This window comes from Octopus bimaculoides, chromosome 9, assembly GCF_001194135.2.
Source record: "Octopus bimaculoides isolate UCB-OBI-ISO-001 chromosome 9, ASM119413v2, whole genome shotgun sequence".
NCBI lineage: Eukaryota > Metazoa > Mollusca > Cephalopoda > Octopoda > Octopodidae > Octopus > Octopus bimaculoides.
The window spans coordinates 58,593,100-58,599,799 of record NC_068989.1 but is presented as its reverse complement, the minus strand read 5'-3'; the positions used below and the strand labels follow the sequence as shown (position 1 = coordinate 58,599,799).

General features: G+C 34.7%; 1 long non-coding RNA gene across 1 annotated transcript in view; it reads right to left on the bottom strand.

Annotated features, from left to right (window-relative positions):
• Positions 1-2,213: 2,213 nt before the first annotated feature.
• LOC128248663 (uncharacterized) overlaps positions 2,214-6,700 on the bottom strand; it is a 31,204-nt gene continuing 26,717 nt past the window's right edge. Inside the window, exons 3-4 of the long non-coding RNA XR_008264821.1 lie at positions 3,492-3,641; positions 2,214-2,616 (exon numbers count right to left, since the gene is read on the bottom strand). This is a non-coding gene — a long non-coding RNA (uncharacterized LOC128248663). The remainder of the gene's footprint in view (positions 2,617-3,491; positions 3,642-6,700) is intronic.

Here is a 6,700-nt window from a genome sequence, read left to right as displayed (position 1 = left end):
CATTATTTAAAATTTTTATTTTCTTCGAAATTCACTTACCAAATTAATAATTTTTGTGTAAAATGAATCCTAAAACTTCAACAAATAAAATTAGTCTACTAATCTAACATAACAAAGTTCCACTAAGGAGGTGAAATAATCAAATGTGTCTGGAGTTGTCACCCTGTCTGTCATAAATTAGACTATTCTTCATCTCCAATTTATTAATAAATTCATAGGAACTTTGGTGCGCCAACTCATTTCAAATGATTTTTTTTTAGTTTTATATTTGAGTGTCCGCACCTTCATTTTCTTAAACACTGTTCCACGTTTAATTCTCGATATAAGTATAGCCTCCCTTAATAAAAGTTATCGCGGTTGCCACTTAAAATATACTAGTACTTAACTTCAAAATTGATTAATTATATAAGTGTGAGACTTTTAATTTATGGGGAAGAGGGAAAAAATGAGATTTAATTTATGGTTATCAATAAGTCGGGTTTGAAAATTCGAACAAAAGTAAACTCTGTCTATCAACATCGTGTTTTGAATAAGGAATCATTTTTAAAAATAAAAGTTTATTTTTAAAATAATAACTATGAACTTATTATATACAGTGTTCAGGAATACCACAACTCGTCGGAAAATTGTAAAAGGGAAAGAAAGCAACAATAAATTGAATAGTAAAGAAAGCCAAAAGTACACGCACAGTACACAGGATAAGACACAAAAAAACAGGAAAGTGAACAGTAAACAAGTCTTAACGAGGGAGGGGCACATAGATATGCCAGGAGTAGAGTTGATGAATAATTTCGTGAAGTATGAAGTTTGGAAGAGCCAGTACATAGCTCTTCGGATAAAGCTGAAAGAATCGCTGATATATTTGAACAATCTGGAAAAAAAAAATTTTCTGAACACAAGTATAAGACATTCATTGTGAAGAGGGGTAATATTTTGGTAGGTGGAAAATATAGTGATCGATAAAATATACTGAAAGGTGAAGAAGAAGAAGAAGAAGAAGAACAACAACAACAACAACAACAACAAGAACAAGAACAACAACAACAACAACAACAACAACAAGATATTGAATCATGAAAATTTATTCATTTTTTTCCTGAGAATTTGATTACACTGTAGCATAAAGGTAGAGTAAGTAAGCTTTTGCCACTTGACCTGCAAAAAGTAAAGCTAAATCTCTTTTAAATCCTACTCTTAAAAAAGAAAGCATTCATATTAGATAGCATAGTCTTAGATGTTCTACCTAAAAGAGGAGGACCACGGCTTTGGTTTTAACAAAACAACAAAATAAGGGACAATGGGTTCTGTATTGTAACTGTAGAGCCCAACGAAAGAAATAACACATTAAAAATATAAAATACTTTTCCATATAGTAGTAGTAGTAGTAGTAGTAGTAGTAGTAGTAGTTGGTGGTGGTGGTGGTGAAAGGATTGTGGATATTGCTTTGTCATATCAAGGAGTCATCATCTACTCCAGATGGTCCTGTTCTTGTATAAATATCTGCAGGGCTTTGTTCTCTTTTTTCTCTCGTGTTTTCCTACATTATGTCATGACGGTGGAGTAGCTGTACTTTCCTTGTGTCCAGCGGTGGAGTCAATGAGTACGATATTTGTTCTTCCTGGCGACCACGAGATATATTTAAGCACTCTTAAATGAAGTACAAGGATACGTCCTCTGAACCTGTATCTACATGACCTTGATAAGCCATATACAGCTGATTACATTGTGTAACACGATTTTTGTCCTTGATTAACAACTGTTATTTCCTATCTGCTAACCCATTAGAAAGTATGAAAATGGTTAATATTTCCTCCAAACTTTGCTTTTGCTACATTTATTCAAACCCCAAAGAATCCCTCTTAACACATGGTTATGATGCTCCGCCACTACCCCAGCCCATGATCAAAGAGGTACATATCGTCAGCCACTAAGGGACATGCAGAAGTGGTTAAAGTCAAGCAACTGACAAGTAAATCTGTGGTACTGAGCAGAATATTTACTATATCAATATTTCTGCTTCAGCATTGAATCTGTCTGAAATGTAATGGAAAATAGGTCAATTTCAAAACATTGATGTCCAGGTACAAAAGCAGTTTGAAGAAAACAGCAGTCACTTCCCTTGGTTTCTAGTTAGAAGCAAATAACATAGTGTTATTTAAACGGCACCACACATACATCCTCTCGCCTTTCTTCAGACACAACTGTACAACTAATCCAAATCTGCTTCAATCCCTTCAATTCTTTAGGGACTCGGCTCCAAAATACAAACTTTAGCTGCAACACATGACAATATCATACACAACTGACATCACACTCAACTACATAAATATACACCACAGTACATAAAACATCTCTGTAACATTCACAGCACATATAGAAGATACTGCAAAGAAGGTATAATGGCATATTCACAAGCACTATGTTTAGCCATCACTAGGAAACAACGACATTAGTTTGCAAACGATACATTCGATCCAAAATTGATTATACTAGTTCTGCCTATGTCCCAGTCTCTCCTCGATAAATCATAACCTTCAAAAGACTCAGAACAATGCACGCACCCTCTATCTTCAAAGGCTGCATCTTCTATCTTCATAAGCTGCATCCTCATATCACCTGCAAAATGAAATAAAATTACTATAACTGAAATACTCAGTGGATATGTGAGGAGCCTAGTTTGTTAGCGTAGCAAATTTCAACATTCACGACTCCCCATTACTCGATAAATCGTCTCCTTAAAATAAACAGACACATTTATAAGACACCATAAAACTACTAGTACAACAATATCCTAGAATTGCTATCTTCCCCACTCAATCAAGATATACATAAAAATGCATACTTGTAAGCAATAGAAGTATAAATAGAATCATTAGCCCCTAACAGTGTTGTGAAGAACAGCACCAATAAGTACAATAAGTGTGTATATAACCTTCAATAAGTGTGTGTATATAACCTTCGACAAAGTAACACTCACGTATACAACTTGAACAGACACATATCAGTACATAAACATACGCTCACATGTACATACACATGTACACACACACAGACACGTCTACACATTTACCTAAATACTCGCATACACACAGGTAGGTAGGTACGTACATACGTACGTACATACATACATACATACATACATAATGAACTAACTGTTATTTTCTCCGACGCAGCACGGAATTTTGTCAGCGATCAGGTCCCGGTCTCAAAGCGCCGAAAATATTTTGGCAGATTAAATTTAAATGTTGAAGTGAATCTAACGTTTTTTGTGTGTTTGTAAATGGCTTATAAACACCTTCCACGCTACAAGTGTTATATATATATATATATATATATATTACACTGTAACATTTTTCTTTTGTTCAGTATTTATTATTTCCTATTTGCTTCTATACAGAAATGAAAGGAAGGAGCTTATTGGTTTGGTAGCCATCATTTCAAAAATTAAAGTTTACCGAAAATTTTAAAATGTGACACAATAATGCACTTACCCAAACTGAATTGCTGGAGTTATTTCATTTTTTTCCAGAAAAATGTTTTTAAAAAGTTATAGAGGTTTAAAGTTTGATCATTTTCACCCAGTCAGGAAACAGGATTTGGAAGCTGGCATTTTGTGCGTGACTGCATATTCTGTCGGCATCCTGAAAATAGCACGAGTTGTCAATATTTGTAAATAACACCTGTTATGTCTCCAGTAATTTTCTTTCATGTACATAAATGTTTGTGTTAATTTAAAAGATTTAACCAAAAAATCTTATTTAGCTGTTATTTTTAGCACACAACACAGCCACTTCAATGCTCAATGACAAAAGGAAACGAGTAAGCAAACATTTAAGCATTCAATATGCATTTAATGCAAATGTGGTAAACAACACGTTACATGTGAGTAACACATTACAATTTTTAACAGAAAGATTTGGAAGAATTAGATGAAAGTTCTCCGGTAATTTTCTTTCATGTAAATAAATGTTTATGTTAATTTTAAAATTTGCCAGCAAAATCTTATAAAATGACAATGTTCCAAAAAGTGTATATGTTTATATATTATATATAAGAATAAGAGTGAACAAAATATGCTTTAAAAACAAACATTTAAGCATTAACAAACATTTAACTTTCGGTTTTAACTTAAGAAATATCCTCCTCTATTTTCAATGTTTCCAAAATAGAAGCGAAGTTACTAGAGCTTACTGCCATAATCACACAGAACAGAAAACACAGCGTCAAATTTGTCAACACGTGCTTCCTCGCAGATAAAAGACTTTTCGAAGACTGCTCGGCTTCGCTAGTTACTATGGTAACAGGCACGTTGAGAGACAAAAGAGTTCTCATGTTCTGCTTCTTATTATCAAAACAGACATGGATGTGTCTGTGGCTTACGATTGGCTAAAATTATCAAAATCTTCAAACTTTAATGGTTAATAACTCGTTATCTAATGATGTATAGCGAAAATTACTTTCGCGTCATTAATTAGCTTATAAAAGTGTATCATTACACTGAATATAAAATCAATTCAAACAGAATTGATGCTGGCAGCCAAACCGATAAGATCCCAAAAGAAATGATTACTATTCCCTGAAAATTTTACTTTTGTGACTTGGATATCAATGTTTTAAAAATGACCTATTCGACTCAGCACCACAGACTCGCCTGTTAGCTACATCACCTTATCCACTTGCGCATGTCCCTCAGTAGCTGATAATATGTGCATCGCTGACTATGAATAGTAGTGAGAAATGTCATAGCTGTGTTGAAAGGAATTGTTTGGGGTTTGGATAAATGTAATAAAAGCAAAGTTTGAAGGAAATATTAGCCATTTTACATACTTTCTAGTGGTAAACAAATAGGAAATAACAATTGGTAACCGAGGACAAAAATCGTTTTATACAGTGTTGTGTGTGTGTGTGTGTGTGTGTGTGTGTGTGTGTGTGTGTCTGTGTGTTTGTCCCCCACCATCGCTTGACAACCGATGTCGGTGTGTTTACGTCCCCGGAACTTAGCGGTTCAGCAAAAGAATCGAGAGTATAAGTACTAAGCTTACAAAAACTAAGTCCTGGGGTCGATTTGTTCGACTAAAAGCGGTGCTCAAGCACGGCTGCAGTCAAGTGACTGAAACAAATAAAACAATATATACACACAAACACACATACACATGTACATGAATACGTGCACAAACAGGCATGTGTGTGTGTGGTGTGCTTGTGTGTGTGTGTGTGTGTGATGTGCTTGTGTGTGTGTGTGTGCATGTGCACGTGTGTGTATACTCACATACACACATGCATCTCTACACAGACAAATACACACGCACAATCGCACACATATTTATACATATGACATAGATAGAGATAGATAGATAGATAGATAGATAGATAGATAGATAGATAGATAAATAGATAGATAGATAGATAGATAGATAGATAGATAGATAGATAGATAGATAGATAGACTGACAGATAAATACACAAACAGACAGACAGACACACAGACACACAGACAGACAGACACACACACAGATAGATAGATAGATAGATAGATAGATAGATAGATAGATAGATAGATAGATAGATAGGTATTACACACACACACACACACACAGACAGACACACACACACACACACACACACACACACACACACACACACACATTTGATGATGACTGTTACAGGGGAATACAACAGTACAAGTCCTGCAACAGTCTCATATCAGGAAATAATTTATTATACTCTCTACTTGACGTATTGTGCACCTAACTTTAATTGCAATTCCACCCGTTTCTAAGTACTACAATTATATACACTAACATACAGTACATGTATATAACATTGTGTTGTGAGTGTGTGAGTGTGTGAGTGTGTGTGTGTGTGTGCGTGCATGTGTGTGTGTGTGTGAGTGTGTGTGTGTGTGAGTGTGTATGTGAGTGTGTGTGTGTCTACATACTCAAACAAACTCAGCTTTGAATAAATATTATTTTGCTGTACCTAACACTGTCGATTATATGTATATATTTATGTGTGTGTGTGTGTGTGTGTGTGTGTGTGTGTGTGTGTGTGCATGTGTGTGTGCGTGTTCGTGTATGTATGTGTGTGTGTATATATGTGTGTGTGTATGTATATATATATATATGCATGCATACAAACATATATATATGCACATATATATATGTATATGTATGTGTGTGTTACGTATGTATATGCATACATAAATGCATACATGCATACATATATACATAGATACATGCACACATGGATGCATGCATACATGCATACATACATAAATACATACATGCATACATACATACACACATGCATGCATACCTACATAAATGCATAAATACAAGCATACATAAATACATACATACATTCGGACATACTGACTTACAGGAAGAAAGACAGGCAGGCAGACAGACAGGGAGATAGAGAGAGAGAGAGAGAGATAGATAGATAGATAGATAGATAGATAGATAGATAGATAGATAGATAGATAGATAGATAGATAGCCCTATCGTAAGCAGAAGAGGATTCCGTAACATTTTTGCTGAACGATGTGCGCAGATTATGTTTAGTGATCAAACGTTTTGTGCTGTATAAATAACTCGATTTCTCTATGTAATGGACATTCTTCGTCAGCTGCACGTCAAATGTCAAAGTGATTGCAGATTAAATTGAATATTGCCGTGGCCTACTTCAAATCGATTACACT